The sequence below is a fragment of the Neoarius graeffei genome, chromosome 13 (assembly GCF_027579695.1).
Source record: "Neoarius graeffei isolate fNeoGra1 chromosome 13, fNeoGra1.pri, whole genome shotgun sequence".
NCBI classification, from domain to species: Eukaryota; Metazoa; Chordata; class Actinopteri; order Siluriformes; family Ariidae; genus Neoarius; species Neoarius graeffei.
In genome coordinates, this window is record NC_083581.1 from 53,593,717 (window position 1) to 53,616,526 (window position 22,810).

The window sequence follows — 22,810 nt, forward strand, 5'->3', positions numbered from 1 at the left end:
GCAAGCGTTTTCCATAAACATTTGTATAAAAGGAGCAAACAAGTTTCACAGTGTACGCTGAGGGCGCTCCACAGGGTGTGGTCCGGGCTGCCCCCCTCCTCTGCCAGTCGTCTCTTGGCAGCAGTGAAAATGTGCTGCAAATACTCCACTTTTTTTGCTTAAAGTAATTAACATCTAGCACGTTCTGACTCTTCACACAGTTCATAGCAGTACCAGAAGGCCTGTTATGTCTTGTGTATACATCCTAAATGAGTATAAGAACAATGTAGTCTTTGAGAATACTATACTGAGCTTCATTTTTTGAAGGAAAAGATTAATATATATATATAATTAACATTAACATACTTCGATACAGCAGCTTTTTTTTTTTATTCGTTACACTGTGTACTCATTTGAACTTCCCTTTAAGTTCGAGCTGGGACTTAAGGAAGAGTTTATAACTTTTTGCAGCTGTTTTTTTTTTACGAGTTTGGAAGAGCACTCTGTCCCTCACTCCCTCAGTCTGTGTGCATGTTGGGATATGTCAGCTCAGTGTGCTGCATTAGCAGGCAAGAGCAAGAAAGAACCTGTCTTACCAAGCAAAAAAATCACTGACGTACAGTTGCAAACATACACACCCACATATACACAGATACCTGCACAAATATGCACACATGCATGCATGAAAATTCAAACACACACAAGTGTGTGTATATATATATATATATATATATATATATATATATATATATATATATATATATATATATATATATATCACACCATGTGCATTCATGAAATCACATGCTTGCACACACTCATATTCAGTATGCTGATTATGCTCTATAACATAGGATAAATATGATGAATATAAATCTGACGCAATATCTGATAGAACTGCATTTAAATATAACTTGTTAATATAATAATCTAAGTTAATACAATTTAAGTGCATCAATCATATTGTGGGCATGCCTTTCACTCCAAATGACTGTTGAATCCAATCATTTATTTTAAATTATTGTTGAATTGGTACATCAAAACACAAATAGAGTGAGACAGATGTTCGTGATGTGAGTGCATACAGAAAAACAGCTGCATTATAATAATTTGACTCTAATTAAATAAAATAAAATAAATGTATTTAAATGACAGACAATCCTTCACGTTATATCCTATATGTTTCACCACAAGTTTAAAGAATACGCATATGTGATCAGGACTCTGCTGATTAACATGAATGAATGGTCATATTTGAGTGCTACACTTCCTTTGTGGTTTTCTAGTGCCAGATATAATTGCGTAATATAGCAGTTATAAACAATCTGGGTAACATTTTACATTAAAGCTCTCTTTATGTAAGTAGAAGAAGATGAACTAAATTTCGTTGTACATTTGTGCAGTGGGAATAAAGGCCTTCTTCTTCTACTTCTTTATATAACTAACATTATTTACTGCATTAGTTAACAATAAGAAAGCATGAACTTCAACATTAATAAACCTCAAGTAATGTTAATAAGGTTATAAAGTTATAAAATAAGCTAACAGATTGACATTTGTTTCAATTTGCTTCAGTGTTTAAAAAATTACACCTGAATTAACTATCATGGCTAAAATCAAGTCCATTTACAGGACGATACTAAATGGAGATAATGTTCTATGTAAATATTAAAACTTGCTGTTCGGGTCATTTCTGAATTTTGTCAGTTCACGACCACATACGTGTTCATTAAGGGGTTTTATTTCAAATTGGGTCAACAGGAGCTTATGTTTATTCATTTATGGTATGAGCATTAGATAATAATGGTGTTGATTTGGTTCATTTGCATTCACTCCATCCAGGCATTAATGAAACAATTGGAACAGATCATACTGCTGTATTTGGCTGTAAGCCTTTTTACCTCATGCCCTTATTATAATCACATTTGATAAGGCCACAAATAATCAGACTTGCTATACAAGCAAGGCCTTTCTTTCTCTCAGTCTCTTTTTCTCAGTTGCACACACACACACACACACACACACACACACACACACACACATGCTATCTTCTCTAGCCCACTTAAGATTTCAAGTAGGTCAGAACTGTAGTCCTGTCCCTCCAATAAAACAAAACTCCGAACTCACCCTTGGCCACCTGGTGGAATTCAGATCTCAGATCCAATAGCTGGCAATCACCTTTTCTACCAATCACATGCAGCCCTCCGGGTCCTCATTAAAGCACTTTTCCTGCCGCTGGCCCTTTATCAAATTCGGCTTGATTGCAACGTTATATGAAACTGGGAAAATCCAAGAAAATGGTGAGAGGATAGGAATGGAGCAGAGGAGTCTTTCACACCGCTCTCTTCTCCTTATGCTTCTCCCTCCATCCTCCCCCCCCACCTCCACTGGCAGAGCAGAACAGGTTGGTGCAGTTCCCTGCTTGAACACACAAACACCAGTTCTCCCTGGATAAACCGGTCCTGCTGAAATCTCACTGAACCTGACTGACCAGATTTGCTCAACAGAGAGAGAGAGAGAGAGAGAGAGAGAGCAAGAGAAGAAAAAAACCTAGAAAGGATACAGAGAACCTCAAACACAAAAAGCAGCTTTATTCTGCAATGATTTGGTGATTAGGGAAAGGAAGAAGTGAAATATCAGTGAAAGGGATCGTCTCTTTATATACGTTGTGACTTACTGAACATCAGAATATACCCATGAAAGTGTATTGGAATTTGAGGAATGTTTACGGTGTTAAGCTTTCTATGGAGCTGGTGAAGTCTTTCCACAGACTTTGCTTCGAAAAATGCTATGATGTGATCTATATGGTGGGTAAAATTGATACAAAAATGTTCATTTATACGGTTAGTAACTTGCGCATGAAAAAAGTAAATAAGATGCAATGTTTTGTGAACCTTGCACACACACGCATTCATAAAGATTATTTTCATACAGTCTGCAGGACTGAACTAAGCTCTCTTAACTCAGCCTATGAGAGATGCTTCCCTAAAGTGCAACATGAGAATGGAGTCGAAAACACATGCAGAACCAGACAATAAAGCACACTGTGTTGGAAAACTGCCCACAGGTTTTAAGCAGACCCTTACTTCCTTAACTCCATCACTCCAAAAAGCACAAGGCTCTCATTTCCAGCAGGTCATGTACTAGCTCGCCACAGACCCACGTGAAGACAGAAACTTCGCAACACTCATAATGCTAAGGGAAATTAAGAGTGAATTTCTTACATGACTGTTCTTTGCTGGCTGCAGGTTTCCTTATTCTTGAGTAACAGGCGGACTGGGTGTGACCAGCTGGCACCTCTGCCTTGATAAAGCCTCAATGATGAGGACAGACCAAAAAAGAAAAGCAGATTAATTCCCATAACCGCACCACCAGTGTAAGAAATGTATCATCACTAAAGCATTACTCAATATTAGGACCTACCATTAAGATGTCTCATCTCATCTCATTATCTCTAGCCGCTTTATCCTTTTACAGGGTCGCAGGCAAGCTGGAGCCTATCCCAGCTGACTACGGGCGAAAGGCGGGGTACACCCTGGACAAGTCGCCAGGTCATCACAGGGCTGACACTGTTAGGGTTTTGCTGGGATTCGAACCTGGTTCGTTGGTGTGATAATCCAGCAAACCCCCACTAGGCCACCAGGGGGATGACTCAAATGCAGAGGCGTGAGGCGGAAGTAGAAAAAGAATCAAAAGGTTTATTTAAACTATATACACTATATACAGGGCAAAACAAAAGACAAAAAAAAACCAAAGAGTATAATCCAAAAGAAAAGCAAAGTGCAAAAATACAAAAGCTAAGAAGATCAAAAAACACAGTACAAAGGAAACTGGAGATAAACATAACAGCACAAAGACTCCGTGACAAGAGGACTGAACTCAGGGGTATAAATAGACAAACTAATTAAGGACACAGGTGAAGATAATTAGGCAATTAACACAAACACAAAACACAGGAACAGTGGCGGCCTCTAGAGGCCAAAATAAACACGACATGAAAAGGAAATAACAGCGGCCTCTAGAGGCCAAAACAGTCCTAGTCCTAACAGGACCCCCCCCTCTAGGAGCGTCTCCTGACGTTCCCAGGGCGATCCGGATGGGCCGAATGGAAGTCCCGACATAGTTCTTTATCAAGGACATCCCGAGCAGGAACCCAGCAGCGCTCCTCAGGACCATAGCCCTCCCAGTCCACCAGATATTGCAACCCGCCGCGGACCCGGCGGGAGTCAAGCAGGCGATTCACAGTGAACACAGTCTGCCCCTGGAAGATGCGGGGGAGTGGGGGGTTCCTAGGGGCAGGGGCATACGTAGACGTCAGTACGGGCCGTAACAGGGAAACATGGAAAGTGGGGTTGATCCTCAGAGTCCGGGGCAACTGGAGCCGGTAGGAGACAGGGTTCACCCTGCGCACCACCTTGAAGGGGCCAATGTAGCGAGGAGCAAGCTTGCGGTTCTCCACCCGCAGTGGAAGGTCCTTAGTGGACAGCCAAACACGCTGCCCAGGGCGGAAAGCGTGTGCAGGTCTTCTATGGCGGTTGGCCTGAGTCTGGTTGGTTCTGGAGGTCTGTATGAGGGTCTTCCTGACCTTGCTCCAGGTCTTGCGACACCGTCTCACATATTGGTTGACCGAGGGCACCCCCGCGTCCTCCTCCTGGTCCGGGAACAGAGGTGGCTGGAACCCGAATTGGCACTGGAATGGCGACAGCTTGGTGGCCGATGACTGCAGGGTGTTGTGGGCGTACTCCGCCCATGGCAGCCAGGTGCTCCACGATGTCGGGTTATCCATAGCCAGGCCTCGCAGGGTGGTTTCCAGGTCCTGGTTGAGCCTCTCCGTCTGACCATTGGACTGTGGGTGAAACCCAGAGGAGAGGCTGGCAGTGGCTCCGATGACCTTGCAGAACCCGTGCCACACTCGGGAGGAGAACTGGGGCCCTCGGTCTGAGACGATGTCCTGTGGAAGACCAAAGACTCGGAAGACATGATTAAACAAAAGTTTCGCAGTTTCAAGAGCAGAGGGGAGTTTGCACAGTGGTATGAAGCGGCAGGCCTTGGAGAATCTGTCAACTAAGACCAAAATGACCGTGTTACCTTGTGACTCAGGGAGACCCGTGATAAAGTCGACTGCCACGTGGGACCAGGGACGCCGGGGAATGGTCAGAGGATGCAGGAGACCCTGGGGACGCTGTCGTGGGTTCTTGGTTCTGGTGCAAACCTCACAGGACAGGACAAATGACCTTACTTCCTTCTCCATGTTAGGCCACCAGAAGCGTCTTTTCAGGAAGTCCAGGGTCCTCCGAGCTCCCGGGTGGGCGGTGAGAGGGGAAGAGTGACCCCACTGGAGAACCTTGGCCCGGGCTTGATGTGGGACGTACAAGAGGCCTGGTGGCCCCGTCCCAGGACCGGGGTCCTGGCGTTGGGCTCGTCGGACAGCCTCCTCAATACCCCAGCGGACAGGGGCCACAATCCGGGACACAGGGATAATAGGCCCGACTTCATTCTCCCTGTTAGTGGCAGAGAACAGTCTGGACAGTGCGTCAGGTTTGGTGTTCTTGGAGCCGGGGCGGTATGAGAGGGTGAAGTCAAACCGACTGAAAAACAGGGCCCACCTAGCCTGTCGAGGGTTCAGTCTCTTGGCTTGCTGGAGGTACTCCAGGTTCTTGTGGTCAGTCCAAACCAGGAATGGATGTTGTGCTCCCTCCAGCCAGTGCCTCCACTCCTCAAGGGCCAGTTTGACCGCTAGCAGTTCTCGATCCCCCACATCGTACCGGGACTCAGCAGGACTCAGGCGGTGGGAGAAGTAAGCGCAGGGGTGCAGCTTTCCTTCCGAACGTTGAGAGAGCACCGCGCCGACACCACTGTCCGAGGCGTCCACCTCCACGATGAATGGTTGGGAGGTGTCCGGGAGAACCAGAATGGGTGCCGTGCAGAAGCGGTCCTTGAGGTCTTTGAACGCCTTTTCTGCCTGAGGAGACCAGCCATAAGATCCACCTGTCCCTTTGGTGAGGTCTGACATGGGTGCTGCCACAGAACTGAAGTTCCTGATGAACTTGCGGTAGAAGTTAGCGAATCCTAAGAACCGCTGAACCTCCTTAACGGACTTGGGAGTAGGCCAATCCCGGACGGCCAGGGTCTTGGCAGGGTCCATTTGGAGTTGGCCTGTCCGTACAATAAATCCCAGAAAGGAGACCTCGGGAACATGAAATTCGCATTTCTGGGCCTTGGCGAACAGATTGTTCTGTAGCAGCCTCTGGAGAACCTGGCGGACATGGTGGCGGTGCTCCTGCACGGTCTTGGAAAAGATAAGGATGTCGTCGAGGTAGACAAAAACGTATAGGTTAATCATGTCCCTTAAGACGTCGTTGATTAGGGCCTGAAAAACAGCTGGTGCGTTGGTGAGTCCGAAGGGCATCACCTGGTATTCGTAGTGCCCAGACGGGGTGTTAAAGGCAGTCTTCCACTCGTCTCCCTGTCGGATACGGATGAGGTGGTATGCGTTCCGTAGGTCCAACTTGGTGAAGACGGTGGCGCCTTGGAGCAGGTCGAAAGCTGTGGACATCAGCGGAAGGGGATATCGGTTGCGCACAGTGATCTTATTCAGGCCCCTGTAATCAATACATGGTCGGAGCCCCCCATCCTTCTTGCCGACAAAGAAGAAGCCGGCTCCAGCAGGTGAAGTGGAGGGTCGAATAAACCCAGAGACCAGGGCATCTTTGAGGTATTCCTCCATGGCCTTGCGTTCTGGCTGAGAGAGTGAAAACAGTCTGCCACGAGGAGGGGTAGTCCCAGGGAGCAAGTCGATGGCACAGTCGTAGGCCCGGTGCGGAGGAAGAACGGCGGCCCTGCTCTTGCTGAATACCTCCTTGAGATCCCAGTACTCTGTGGGAACTTGAGATAACTCGGTGAGATCAGGGGGCTCGGCAGGAGACACAGGAGAGCTAGAGAGCAGACAAGAGGCATGGCATGCAGGGCCCCATTCCACAACCTGGCTTGTTACCCAGTCTATGCGAGGGTTGTGGCGAGTAAGCCAAGGAAGGCCTAGAATAACTGGGAACTCAGGTGAAGGAATCAGGTGCAGGGATATTTCTTCCTTGTGACCTTGAGACTGGAGGAAAACTGGAGACGTAACTTGGGTGACTCTTCCATCACCTAACGCTTGGCCATCGAGGGCAGACACAGACAGTGGGACTTCAAGAGGTGCAGTCGGAATATTGATGCTTTGGGCGAAGTGAATATCCATAAAGTTCCCAGCCGCCCCTGAGTCTATCAAAGCTTGACAAGAGTGGACAGACTCACCCCAGGAGATGGAGACCGGGATGTAGATTCCTTGGCCAGGGAGTCCGGGAGAGAGGGTAGGCCCCGTCACAACCCTCCCTCGGCTAGACGGGGCGGTCCTTTTCCCAAGAGTTCGGGACATGATGCTCGGAAGTGACCAGGCTTGCCACAGTAGATGCAGCACTTGTCCCTCCTTCTGCGCTCCCTCTCAGATGCGGAGAGGCGAGTACGACCCACTTGCATGGGTTCTGGACAGTCACTGAAGGAGGTAGACGGTCTCCAGGTAGAGGTAGGGAGGCTGGGGGGGCTCAAGGCTTGGTGGCGTTCTCTCATCCTGTTGTCCAGACGAATAGCATGTGAGATGAGGGTTTCGAGGTCACTTGGGCATCCAATAGAGGCCAGACCGTCCTTGATGGGGTCAGACAGACCATGGTGGAAGGCTGACACCAGGGCAGTCTCGTTCCATCCACTTACTGCTGCGAGTGTTCGGAACGAGATGGCGTAATCTGCGACGCTTCCTCCTTGCCGGATGGACATGAGCTTTCGGGCTGCGTCGGTACTGATGTCTGCCTGATCGAAGACCCGAAGCATCTCTTCAGAAAACAGCTGGAAATCAAAGCACTCAGGTCCCTGTCTTTGCCAGATAGCAGTAGCCCAGGCTCGCGCCTTACCAGCTAATAAGGTGATCACAAAGGCAATCTTGCGGCGATCCATAGTGTAGGTGGTAGGCTGAAGCTCAAAGGTGAGTTGACACTGGGTAAGGAACTCTCGGCACTCACTGTGCTTGCCATCATACCTCTGTGGTGCAGGAAGGCTGGGTTCGCGAGGTGAAGAAGGCAGCATTGCAGGAGGCACTGGAGCAGGAGTGGGAGCTGGATCAGGAGCAGGAACTGGATCAGGAGCAGGAGATGCAGGCAGAGATGTCAGCTGTGCCAGGGTTTTCCCAATTTGCTGAAGCAGTTCCTCGTGGCGAGCGAGGGCCTCACGTTGGCTGGTGAGCGTACGTCCATGAGCATCCATGGTCGCTCCGAAGCGTGTCAAAGCTGCCATAATTCCCTGAAGGTTGGCCGGGTAGACAGTTGAAGCAGCCTCTGCTGAGTCGGTCATGACGGAGTCTTTCTGTTAGGGTTTTGCTGGGATTCGAACCTGGTTCGTTGGTGTGATAATCCAGCAAACCCCCACTAGGCCACCAGGGGGATGACTCAAATGCAGAGGCGTGAGGCGGAAGTAGAAAAAGAATCAAAAGGTTTATTTAAACTATATACACTATATACAGGGCAAAACAAAAGACAAAAAAAAACCAAAGAGTATAATCCAAAAGAAAAGCAAAGTGCAAAAATACAAAAGCTAAGAAGATCAAAAAACACAGTACAAAGGAAACTGGAGATAAACATAACAGCACAAAGACTCCGTGACAAGAGGACTGAACTCAGGGGTATAAATAGACAAACTAATTAAGGACACAGGTGAAGATAATTAGGCAATTAACACAAACACAAAACACAGGAACAGTGGCGGCCTCTAGAGGCCAAAATAAACACGACATGAAAAGGAAATAACAGCGGCCTCTAGAGGCCAAAACAGTCCTAGTCCTAACAGACACAGAGACACAGACAACCATTCACACCTACGGTCAATTTAGAGTCACCAGTTAACCTAACCTGCATGTCTTTGGACTGTGGGGGAAACCGGAGCACCCGGAGGAAACCCACGCGGACACGGGGAGAACATGCAAACTCTGCACAGAAAGGCCCTTGCCGGCCACGGGGCTCGAGCCCGGACCTTCTTGCTGTGAGGCGACAGCACTAACCACTACACCACCGTGCCGCCCCCATTAAGATGTAAAGAGCTAAATTAAAAAAAAAGAAAAAAGTGGTTTTCATTTCAAAGCAAAGTTCACATTAAAATGTATTGGAATTTTTTCTGGAAGTATTTTTGCCTAAGAAAATTGCATGTAGTTATACTATAAACTTACTTATAGAGTTATTACATGGTTACACTTTATTGTTGGTAGTTACTACCTACCTACTTACCGAAGCAAGCTCGCTTGGAACCGATCATTGACTAGCTGCCTCCATGAATTCCTATCTTCCATCGCTTTCATCAAATTTCTCCTGTTCAAATTTGTCTCTTCTTGGAGCTGATTAGTGTAGTTTTTTTCTTGGTCTGCCATGACTTCTCCTTCCAAGAGTTGGCTCCCACATCACCAGTTTGTGAACTACTTCATCCTTTTTTCTCCAACAGTGACCTGTAAATCTCAATATACGCTTGCAGATGGTTTCACTAAGAGGTGGTAGATCTTTCTTTAATGCATTGTTTGTGAGTTTTTGCCACCACGATACATTTAGAACAATTCTGAACATTTTTGTGTAAGTCCCATTGAGCTTTCTCTCAAGAGCTTCTGTTAGTGTCCAGCATTCAGCTCCATATAGCAATATGCTCTCTACTACTGCTCTGAATAAGTCTAGTTTCACTGCTTGACTCAGACTGGACTTCCATATCAATGACAATTTATTCATGGCTGCCCATGTTAGTGCAGTTCTTACTTCATTGTCTTTACTGGAGCTGCTAATTCAAGACCCCAGGTAATTAAAGTCTTCAACACAGTTCAATAGCTGGCCTTTTGTTGATGTTAAATTACCTTCAGGTTGACTGAATTGAGGTTTTTCACCCACGTGACCAAGTCATGTGATGCATCGTTAGGCTGCCATTTTGGACGTCACGGCTCGAATCAGTTTGAATGCGAGGAAGGCGACAAACAAAAAACATAAAAGAAAAAGGAGCGAGATGCAGAAAACACCTTCACTATCCAGCGACGTAGGGCATTTACAGGGCGAGCAGAGGGAGAGGTATTTGCAAAAATTGAGGTTAGCAGGCTTAGAGAACGACGTTTACCTGCTTCCACCAGGATTGTTCACTGACGTACGGAAGTACACGAAGCCCTCGTCTTTACCTGACTTCGGCCCACATGATCTGTATACCTATGTCGTTAAAAACCCATCGCCATACACAGGTATTGATCTGAAAGCGTATAAGAGTTTGGATGCCTACAAATATTTTGTGTCAGGCTGGGTAACATGCCTACATCAGTGGGTCGTCCCTGGAGCTGGTGGTCGCCATCTTATTACAGCTAAGGTTTGTTCACATTTTCATTTACTTTCGGTCCTCAGGATAAACAAAATGTTATTAAATGTCATTGAAATAACTTCTTAGTCTGTTGAGACATGGCCTGTTATAAATTTGCTGTTACCAGGCAATGACCAAGAACTGTATTATTAGGGTCGGTGTCTGTGTTGTAGCAGTGTACTAGCAGCTAGCTGTTAGCACTAGCTAATGTCAACAACATAGCTAGTATGTTACTGTAGCAATGTTTACGTTCAGTCATTTGGATGACTGTTAAAACCTTTCAGTCTCAAGTTTTTTCTTTACTGTATTTACTAGTTTACTGTAATTATGATCCGGCAGCTATTTACACCGGATCCAGTGTAAATAGCTGCCGGAGAGCGCTCCGGCTTGCTCCCCTTCAAATTAAGCAGCGCGCTCCGGCTTGCTCCCGGAGTGCGCGCTGCTTAATTTGAGGGGGAGCAAGCCGGAGCGCGCTCCGGAACCTCGGCCGGAGCACTCCGGGAGCAAGCCGGAGCGCGCTGCTTAATTTGAGGGGGAGCAAGCCGGAGCGCGCTCCGGCAGCTATTTACACTGGATCCGGTGTCTGTAACACGTTTTTTTTTCAAGCTGGTTCTCCCTCTCTGTCTGCAGCGTTAGTATGTAGCTTGACCTTCAAAATGGCGGACACCGGGGCGTCACGTGACCCTGTGACGTCAGGTGAAAAACCTCAATACCATGTATTCTGTCTTTCAATCATTGACATGAAGACCCACAAGTTTTGCAGTCTCTTCTACTTTAGGAAGGAGTAACTGGGCTTCAGCAATGGTATTAGAAGTCAGTGCAATATCATCAGCAAAGTCAGTATCTGTCAAAATCTCTGCGGGATGTCTGCAACTTTGTCTTGGATTAAAGCATATATGCAGAACCATGGCCTCACTTTTGTTTATAAATGCCTTGAGACCTCAAGAATGGCACAGAAATAGTTTTAAGCATTAACAATAAATCTAATATAGTAATTTTTATGATTAAAGTGATTCATATAGGTAGCGGTCTGAGTGAATGACCTTGACATCCGCGACATCACAGCAGGAAGTCTATCGGTCTCATCGCCATTTCCGCTATACTAAAACACAGAGCTGACTGCAACTCTGATCCTCCATTTTGAACTAATTTATCACCATGTCATGTAGATGTGTTACTGGCGGGTGCAGCAACATGACAGAAGGTGGATTTACGTTGCATTCATGGCCCAAGAATGTTCAAACTGCAAAGATTTGGACGCGTTTTGCGAGAAGTTCATGGGCACATTGGGCGCCTATGATTTATGAAGTGGTCTCTCCTCTGCTCTGCACATTTTACTAAAGACTTGTACGAAACCTCTGATCTGTTGAGGAGCGTTGGCTATAAGCCCGTATTGAAATAGGGTGCAGTACAAACAATTAAAGGAAAAGAAAACTACAAGAAAAGGAAAGTATTTCTCATCTCATTATCTCTAGCCGCTTTATCCTGTTCTACAGGGTCACAGGCAAGCTGGAGCCTATCCCAGCTGACTATGGGCGAAAGGCGGGGTACATCCTGGACAAGTCGCCAGGTCATCACAGGGCTGACACATAGACACAGACAACCATTCACACTCACATTCACACCTACGGTCAATTTAGAGTCACCAGTTAACCTAACCTGCATGTCTTTGGACTGTGGGGGAAACCGGAGCACCCGGAGGAAACCCACGTGGACACAGGGAGAACATGCAAACCCCGCACAGAAAGGCCCTCGCCGGCCATGGGGCTTGAACCCAGACCTTCTTATTGTGAGGCGACAGCGCTAACCACTACACCACCGTGCCGCCCCCCAGGAAAGTACAACCCCGATTCCAAAAAAGTTGGGACAAAGTACAAATTGTAAATACAAATGGAATGCAATGATGTGGAAGTTTCAAAATTCCATATTTTATTCAGAATAGAACATAGATGACATATCAAATGTTTAAACTGAGAAAATGTATCATTTAAAGAGAAAAATTAGGTGATTTTAAATTTCATGACAACAACACATCTCAAAAAAGTTGGGACAAGGCCATGTTTCCCACTGTGAGACATCCCCTTTTCTCTTTACAACAGTCTGTAAACGTCTGGGGACTGAGGAGACAAGTTGCTCAAGTTTAGGGATAGGAATGTTAACCCATTCTTGTCTAATGTAGGATTCTAGTTGCTCAACTGTCTTTGTTCTTTTTTTGTCGTATCTTCCGTTTTATGATGCACCAAATGTTTTCTATGGGTGAAAGATCTGGACTGCAGGCTGGCCAGTTCAGTACCCGGACCCTTCTTCTACGCAGCCATGATGCTGTAATTGATGCAGTATGTGGTTTGGCATTGTCATGTTGGAAAATGCAAGGTCTTCCCTGAAAGAGACGTCGTCTGGATGGGAGCATATGTTGCTGTAGAACCTGGATACACCTTTCAGCATTGATGGTGTCTTTCCAGATGTGTAAGCTGCCCATGCCACACGCACTAATGCAACCCCATACCATCAGAGATGCAGGCTTCTGAACTGAGTGCTGATAACAACTTGGGTCATTCTTCTCCTCTTTAGTCCGAATGACACGGCATCCCTGATTTCCATAAAGAACTTCAAATTTTGATTCGCCTGACCACAGAACAGTTTTCCACTTTGCCACAGTCCATTTTAAATGAGCCTTGGCCCAGAGAAGACGTCTGCGCTTCTGGATCATGTTTAGATACGGCTTCTTCTTTGAACTATAGAGTTTTAGCTGGCAACGGCGGATGGCACGGTGAATTGTGTTCATAGATAATGTTCTCTGGAAATATTCCTGAGCCCATTTTGTGATTTCCAATACAGAAGCATGCCTGTATGTGATGCAGTGCCGTCTAAGGGCCCGAAGATCACGGGCACCCAGTATGGTTTTCCGGCCTTGACCCTTACGCACAGAGATTCTTCCAGATTCTCTGAATCTTTTGATGATATTATGCACTGTAGATGATGATATGTTCAAACTCTTTGCAATTTTACACTGTCGAACTCCTTTCTGATATTGCTCCACTATTTGTTGGCGCAGAATTAGGGGGATTGGTGATCCTCTTCCCATCTTTACTTCTGAGAGCCATTGCCACTCCAAGATGCTCTTTTTATACCCAGTCATGTTAATGACCTATTGCCAATTGACCTAATGAGTTGCAATTTAGTCCTCCAGCTGTTCCTTTTTTGTACCTTTAACTTTTCCAGTCTCTTATTGCCCCTGTCCCAACTTTTTTGAGATGTGTTGCTGTCATGAAATTTCAAATGAGTCAGTATTTGGCATGAAATTTCAAAATGTCTCACTTTCGACATTTGATATGTTGTCTATGTTCTATTGTGAATACAATATCAGTTTTTGAGATTTGTAAATTATTGCATTCGGTTTTTATTTACAATTTGTACTTTGTCCCAACTTTTTTGGAATCGGGGTTGTATTTATTTTATTTTATTTTATTTTATTTTATTTTATTTTATTTTATTCATTTATTTTTAAAGAAAGTAAGCTCAGTTGCACCAGTTATCCTGGAGAGTGTGAGCCAAGAGTTGTTGCTAAAACCTGGGACGGAATGGGACGTGACATATTCAAGATTCAAGATTTTTATTTGTCATATACACAATAACAGACACAGCGGTTTATTATTGGGTAATGAAATTCTTATTTTGCAACTGCCCGACCAAACTACGCTTACCAGTATAAAAAGAAATATATAAATATGAAATATAAAATATAAAGTGCATATGGAATGCAAAATATAAAGGTAGAGTGAAAAATGAAGATAACATTTAAAAAAAAGAGGCAAACAAAACAGTGTGCAAATATAGAGGTAGATATACTGTGCAATGTCTTGTGCAAAATTGCTACTATAATCCGTGGTTCAAAGCCTGATGGAAATATAGAGGTAGATGGTGATTATAATCCGTGGTTCAAAAGTCTGATAGCCTGAGGGTAAAAACTGTTTGTCAGTCTAGTAGTCCTTGCTTTCACACTCCTGTAGCATCTGCCAGATGGTAGGAGCATGAATAGTCTGTGTTGTGGGTGTGTTTGGTCCCTGATGATGCTCTGTGCCCAATTATCGCTCAGGCAGTGACCTCCCTGTGGTTGTTGCTAAAACCGGTGATGTCCCGTCCTGTCCTGGGTTTTAGTAATTGCCTGAGCTGAGCAGTAATGGCGGAGTACTCGAGAAAATGGAGAATGAGTGGAGCAACCGTCTGATTTCTCCGCTGGATATTGCTGCCATCTCGACCTTATGTGGAAGAACAGAGAACTGAACAAACAACTGAAAATCAGATTGTTTCAAAACAATCAGCCACAAGATCAGCTTTCAAGAAGCGAGAACACAGACGGGTAAGCTCTGACTCTGATTTGGATACAAAACAACAAAAACACCACATTGTTTACCTGCATTTAGATTAATACATGTAACTTGTATTGTGTGTTTAAGTTACCAGTATAAGATTACTTAATTTGCTTCAGAATGTGATTGTCCCAGTTCATCTGATTATTTAATTAGCCTTTATGTTTTATCAGTGAAAATGCATGCATGTACATGTATGTTGCATAAGTTATAACACCTATCCTGTTTTAATGAGAGTCAACCCACAATCAGTGAAGTCAAATCAGTCTTAGTTGAGCAAGTCGGTAACGGTATTTCTTACTTTCAGCATAAATTTTTATTTATATGACTTTGGTCTATAGCTGTAAAAGGCCTCGGCCTTAAAACCAGTTACTGCTGTGACATCACGCGCTCAGGGCTGGCTGGCTCAGTGGGGCAGCCTGAATGCCAACTTTGTGGTCGATTTTAACTCTCAAAAATATATATATTTTTATTCCCATTTATGCAGCATACAAGAGTCAAGGATGGAGATACTATCCACTCAGAAATGTATTTAAAAATAAAGGCTCTGCGTATATCCTTTAAGCATGAATCTGGTGTCTTCACGTTTGTCAGTAGCGATTCTCATTGCATCATCAAGTGCTATAATGAAGAGGAAAGGAGCTAAGGTATTTCCTTGCAATACACCAGCAAGTATCTCGAAGAATTCCATGTCCCCATCAAGTGACAGAACTTGAGCTACTGTGTCTTCATATGCATCAACAATTTTTTCTGGAACACCATATGCCTTGAGTATCTCCATCAGCTTTTTTCGGTGTATTCAGTGAAATGCTTTGCTACAGTTGACAAACAGTAGTTACCAACAATTACCAATAGATGGTGCCTGGATAAAATCACTGTCTTTTTTCCCTATCTGTGGAAACAAAAGCCTTATTGATGAGAGACATCAATGGAGAACAACTCGACTAGTTTGAGCTGATGGAAAGGCAACAGTAAAAGTCAAAGTCCCTCCCCTGCCAGGACCTGGTCTTCCCAGGCAGTCTCTCGTCGTAGTACTAACTAGGCTCTTCAGCTAGTGCCAATCTCTGTTTCCGTAGCCCTCGGCCTCTCACCTATTACATAGCTAGCGTTACAGTGGGGGCCGGTCCTCTGGTATCCGTGAGGGTTTGACTCCCTATATGCATCTGTATTGTGGCATGTCTCACCAGATAGCAGTAGGTGCCATTTTTATGATGGTCTTTGGTACAACCTGAACACAAATAGAACTCACAATCTCCTGGTTGAGAGGCGGACATGCGAACCACGAGGCCAGCTCACAGTATAAGCAACAGTAACTCTCTGTAAAATTGTGGTGAGCAGAAAAGCATCTCAGAATACCCAATAAACCTTGAGGTGGATGGGCTACAACAGCAGAAGACCACGCTGGGTTCCGCATCTGTTCGCCAAGAACAGAAAGTCGAGGCTGCAGTGAGCATAGACTCACCAAAACTGGACAGCTAATGACTGGAAAGATGTAGCCTGGTCTGATGAATCTCAATTTCTGCTGAGGCACACAGATGTATCACCAACAGCATGGACCCAACCTGCTTTGTGCCAATAGTCAAGGCTGGTGGAGGTAGTGTAATGGTGTGGGGAACGTTTTCTTGGAACACTCTGGGCCTGTTAATACCAATCAATCATTCCTTGAATGCCACAGCCTATTTGAGTATTGTTGCTGACCATGTGTGTCCCTTCATGGTCACAATTTACCATCTTCTAATGGCTAAATCCAACATGTCACAAAAAAAGTTGTTTTTCTGGTTTCATGAACATGACAAGGAGTTCAGTGTTCTTCAGTGGCCTTTCCAGTCACTGGATCTATATCCAATAGAACACCTTTGGGAGGTGGTTGAACGAGAGATTTGCAGCATGAAAGTGCACCTGAAAAATCTCGAGGAATTGTGTGATGCAATCATGTCAACATGGATCAGAATCTGAAAGGAATGATTACGACGTCTTGTGGAATCCATTCCATGAAGCACTGAGGCTGTTTCGAGAACAAAGGAAGGCCGGCCCTGCCCAGAGTTATTATTGGGTTTCTAATAAAGTGCTCTGTGAGTGTATAGTATGCAAATTATTAAAGGGGAACTGAAGGCAAATTTTTTATTATCAAAATTCTATTTATCTCATTTTATTAAATATAGGAATGCATTTTTGATAGCAGCGGCACGGTGGCGTAGTGGTTAGCGCTGTCGCCTCACAGCAAGAAGGTCCGGGTTTGAGCCCCGTGGCCGGCGAGGGCCTTTCTGTGAGGAGTTTGCATGTTCTCCCCGTGTCCGCGTGGGTTTCCTCCGGGTGCTCCGGTTTCCCCCAAAGACATGCAGGTTAGGTTAACTGATGACTCTAAATTGACCGTGAATGTGAATGGTTGTCTGTGTCTATGTGTCAGCCCTGTGATGACCTGGCGACTTGTCCAGGGTGTACCCCGCCTTTCACCCGTAGTCAGCTGGGATAGGCTCCAGCTTGCCTGCGACCCTGTAGAACAGGATAAAGCGGCTAGAGATAATGAGATGAGATTTTTGATAGTGATTTTGTCACTGCTATCGCAAGTTATGAGTGTTTGAAATATACTATATAATATATCAGTCCATATGTCAAAGTAATGGCCGTAAACGAGATTCGTTGAGACCTGTGTGAGACATCGTAGGACGGAAGTAAAACATACAGTGGAAATCAAAGTGACCAACATCTGCCAACGCTGTCAAAAGACGCGCGCGCCCTCTTTTGAATGCTGATGTAATCAAGCTGGAAGATTTGTTTGTTTTGAGAGCAATCAGGAAAGTTTGAAAAAAGTAGGCAGTAATCGTCATTTAAACTCGTTTTTGTGCAATATTTCGTTTGGAAAACAGTTTTCAACATGGTGGCACTGACACCTGGCTGACACTTCATGTTTCGAAGTCTCGCACAAGTCTCGTGAAGGTCGCGCGGATAAGCGACGCCTGCCGTGGACCAAACGAACTAAATTCAACACGGCTAAAAACCGAATAGGCCGATAAGTATAATATTTAATTGCAATTAGTTGCCAATACGAGTCACGATATAAGGTTACTAAAACTGAAAATGTAATTGAATAAGACATTAATTAAGAAATAAAGCAAGTTTAAAGATGACTTCAGTTCTCCTTTAAGGATACCACTGATATTGACAAATACAAACTTTTCATTTCATTTAGTTTGGAAAGATCATATTTATCATAACGTTTGCCGTTGCTCGTTTACACTCTTGTTCTCATTCATGCATCATTCTGATGCATAGTGACTGGAAGGAATGTATAAAACTTTAAATGGTTTAGCTCTGGAATATCTTACTGATCTCCTGGAATAAGATAAGATAAGATAAGATAAGATAGCCTTTGCTGTCATTGCACAGTCACCCATACAACAAAAATGACGTGCCACAACTGAAGGTGTCTTACACATCTTAAAGCACTTAAATCACCTGACACAGAACTACTATTAATTCCCAAGATCAACCATAGCTCACCTGGTGGTAGATATTTTTTTTTTGTTAATCTTACCCATGAACTCTGGAATAGTGTTCTACAATACGTTAGGAACAGATTATAGACCTACCTGTTCAAACTGCTTACAGATCCTGTAATTAAACATACCACTTGTGACTATGATACTCACTCCAGCTTGTCCCCCTTACATGTATGGGGTTGCTGCCATATTAATTGGAGCATAGCTTTACGCCAGATGCCCTTCCTGCCGGAACCCTCCCATTTCCAGGCTTGAAATGAAAATCAACCATCATTCAGTAGCCAGTTAATCTAACTGCATGTCTTTGGGGGGAAACCAGAGCAGCCAGAGGAAACCCGCACAGACACGGGGAGAACATGCAAATTCCACACAGAAAGGCCCCCACTGGCCACTGGGCTCAAACCCAGAACCTTCTTGCTGTGAGGCAACAGTGCTAACCATTATACCACTGTGATACCATCTACACCACTGTGATACTCTTTTTAGATAATAGCTGTTTTGGTTGATATTGGGGCAGTATGGAGGTGTAGTGGTTAGCACTGTCACCTCACAGCAAGAAGGTCCTGGGTTCGAGGGCCTTTCTGTGTGGAGTTTGCATGTTCTGCATGGGTTTCCTCCGGGTGTTCTGGTTTCCCCCACAGTCCAAAGACATGCAGGTTAGGCTAATTGGTGGCTCTAAATTGGCCGTAGGTGTGAATGCGAGTGTGAATGGTTGTTTGTCTCTGTGTCAGCCCTGCTGACTTATCCAGGGTGTACCTCGCCTCTCGCCCATAGTCAGCTGGGATAGGCTCTAGCTTGCCTGCAACCCTGTAGAACAGGATAATTCAGCTAGAGATAATGGATGGAGGGTTGATATCTGTAAATTGTTTAATTGATTATGTATTGTTTTATTCTTTGTCTAACTTTTAATCTTTTATTTAAAGCACTCTGAAGTTTTGACCTCAAAATGAAATAAAGATTCTAAGTTATAAATAACAATTCTCTTCTTCTTCTTCTTCTTCTTCTTCTTCTTCAGTAACTGCTTTATCCTAGTCAGGGTTGTGGAGTTAAGGTGAGGGAGGAACCCTGTGAACCTATATGGAAAAGCCATGGCCTAATGGTTAGCGAATCAGCTTTAGGCCCAAAAGGTTGCTGGTTCAATTCCCTACACCAGCAGGAATGGCTGAAGTGCCATTCTAGACTGTCGTAAGACTTCTTGAGCAAGTCACCTAACCCTCAGGCTGCTCTGGGTATGTTGTACATAGCTCTGGATATGAGTGTCTGCTAAAGGCCATTCTTCTTCTTTATTTGCCTTGTCTGGAGCAGACACTGGTGGTCATGATCTTCCATTTTCTTGGTCATTTGAGGTCCTTATGAATGTGTTATTGTCGATGCTATTGTTAGTAGCCCAGTTGTTAAGGCTCTGCACATATTTTATTCTTTGCCTTCCTCTGCTTTTCTTTCCATGGATTTTACCCATCATATTGAGTTATTCTAATCCTCCTTTTCTGTTTACATGTCCAAAAAGTTTTATTTCTCTCTTCCTTATTGTTTTAATTAAGCTCCTTTTTACTCCTGCAAGGATTAAGACTTCTTGGTTCGTCTTCATCTCATCTCATTATCTCTAGCCGCTTTATCCTGTTGTACAGGGTCGCAGGCAAGCTGGAGCCTATCCCAGCTGACTACGGGCGAAAGGCGGGGTACACCCTGGACAAGTCGCCAGGTCATCACAGGGCTGACACATAGACACAGACAACCATTCACACTCACATTCACACCTACGGTCAATTTAGAGTCACCAGTTAACCTAACCTGCATGTCTTTGGACTGTGGGGGAAACCGGAGCACCCGGAGGAAACCCACGTGGACAACATGCAAACTCCACACAGAAAGGCCCTCGCCGGCCACGGGGCTCGAACCCAGACCTTCTTGCTGTGAGGCAACAGCGCTAACCGCTACACCACCGTGCCGCCCCCGTCTTCATCTCCTTCCAGGATATTTTCATGATTCTTCTGAGGAACCACATCTCTGCTGCTTCTAATTTCTTTTTGATGTCATTTGTAATTGTCCAGCAGTCACATCCATATAGAAATACTGACCAGACATATGCCTTTAAAACTCGTATTTGGTATCTATTTTGATGTTTCTGCTTGTCATTATGGACTCTAATTTCTTGAAGGTTTCCTTTGTCAATGCAATTCTCCTTTTCACCTCTGAGATACATTTCCCATCCAATGGTAGCATGTATGCAAGGTATTTGAATTTGCTCACTTGTTTGATAAGTTCTTCTTTATTGCTTACTGTACAAGGTGGAGGCTTTGCTTTCTTGGTGACAACCATGCATTCTGTTTTCTTAATGTTTAGTTCTAATCCTTTACATTGACTTTCCTTCGCCACCAAATCAAGTAGTGTTTGCAGGGTAAATTCCAAATCTACGATAAGAACGATGTTGTCTGCAAACCTGAGATTAATAATGTTTTGTCCTCCAACTTTAACACCATCGATGAGTTCAATGTTCCTTCATATTATTTCGCTGTATAGATTGAATAGATCTGGTGACAATACACAACCTTGCCTTACTCCTCTTCTGATTGGTATTGGCTCTCTGTATTCACCCTGAATCCTAACAGTTGCCTTTTGTTCCCAGTATAGGTTCCTAAAGAGTCTAAGGTCTTTTCCATCAATGCCCAAATGACTCGGTGCCTTAAAAAAGGCCATTAATGTAATGAATATACTGGTGACCCATTCCTTTCACACAACAATCTTAACATACAACCCTGATTCCAAAAACGTTGGGACAAAGTACAAATTGTAAATAAAAACGGAATGCAATGATGTGGAAGTTTCAAAATTCCATATTTTATTCAGAATAGAACATAGATGACAAATGTTTAAACTGAGAAAATGTATCATTTAAAGAGAAAAATTAGGTGATTTTAAATTTCATGACAACAACACATCTCAAAAAAGTTGGGACAAGGCCATGTTTACCTCTGTGAGACATCCCCTTTTCTCTTTACAACAGTCTGTAAACGTCTGAGGACTGAGGAGACAAGTTGCTCAAGTTTAGGGATAGGAATGTTAACCCATTCTTGTCTAATGTAGGATTCTAGTTGCTCAACTGTCTTAGGTCTTTTTTGTCGTATCTTCCGTTTTATGATGCGCCAAATGTTTTCTATGGGTGAAAGATCTGGACTGCAGTCTGGCCAGTTCAGTACCCGGACCCTTCTTCTACGCAGCCATGATGCTGTAATTGATGCAGTATGTGGTTTGGCATTGTCATGTTGGAAAATGCAAGGTCTTCCCTGAAAGAGACGTCATCTGGATGGGAGCATATGTTGCTCTAGAACCTGGATATACCTTTCAGCATTGATGGTGTCTTTCCAGATGTGTAAGCTGCCCATGCCACACGCACTAATGCAACCCCATACCATCAGAGATGCAGGCTTCTGAACTGAGCGCTGATAACAACTTGGGTCGTCCTTCTCCTCTTTAGTCCGAATGACACGGCGTCCCTGATTTCCATAAAGAACTTCAAATTTTGATTTGTCTGCCCACAGAACAGTTTTCCACTTTGCCACAGTCCATTTTAAATGAGCCTTGGCCCAGTGAAGACGTCTGCGCTTCTGGATCGTGTTTAGATACGGCTTCTTCTTTGAACTATAGAGTTTTAGCTGGCAACGGCGGATGGCACGGTGAATTGTGTTCACAGATAATGCTCTCTGGAAATATTCCTGAGCCCATTTTGTGATTTCCAATACAGAAGCATGCCTGTATGTGATGCAGTGCCGTCTAAGGGCCCGAAGATCACGGGCACCCAGTATGGTTTTCCGGCCTTGACCCTTACGCACAGAGATTCTTCCAGATTCTCTGAAACTTTTGATGATATTATGCACTGTAGATGATGATATGTTCAAACTCTTTGCAATTTTACACTGTCTTAGACTTAGACTTAGACAAAACTTTATTTATCCCCGAAGGGCAATTAGAAGGGCGAAGAGCGTTTCATTAAAAGAGCAAGAAAATAAAATCACAAAAAGAATAAAATCACAAAACTGGGTGGGAAAAAAAAGCGTATTATGTACAATACAATGGCAGGCCTGTTGCCAGTAACAAAGTAAAAGAAAAAATTAATTAATTAATTAAAAAAAGGCAGCAGATAAAATATGACGAATAAATAAAATGACGCGTGGATAAAATTAAAATGACAATATGATTAGAGTGGCATTGTCGTTAAAGTGACAAGGTGATATTGTAATATTGCACATCAGGACATCGAACTCCTTTCTGATATTGCTCCACTATTTGTTGGCGCAGAATTAGGGGGATTGGTGATCCTCTTCCCATCTTTACTTCTGAGAGCCGCTGCCACTCCAAGATGCTCTTTTTATACCCAGTCATGTTAATGACCTATTGCCAATTGACCTAATGAGTTGCAATTTGGTCCTCCAGCTGTTCCTTTTTTGTACCTTTAACTTTTCCAGCCTCTTATTGCCCCTGTCCCAACTTTTTTGAGATGTGTTGCTGTCACGAAATTTCAAATGAGCCAGTATTTGGCATGAAATTTCAAAATGTCTCACTTTC

At 44.2% G+C, this 22,810-nt stretch overlaps 1 protein-coding gene across 1 annotated transcript in view; it reads right to left on the reverse strand.

Annotated features, from left to right (window-relative positions):
• rbbp8l (retinoblastoma binding protein 8-like) overlaps positions 1-2,361 on the reverse strand; it is a 34,229-nt gene extending 31,868 nt beyond the window's left edge. Inside the window, exon 1 of the mRNA XM_060938040.1 lies at positions 2,107-2,361. The gene's annotated coding sequence lies outside the window, so the exon portion shown is untranslated. The remainder of the gene's footprint in view (positions 1-2,106) is intronic.
• Positions 2,362-22,810: the final 20,449 nt, after the last annotated feature.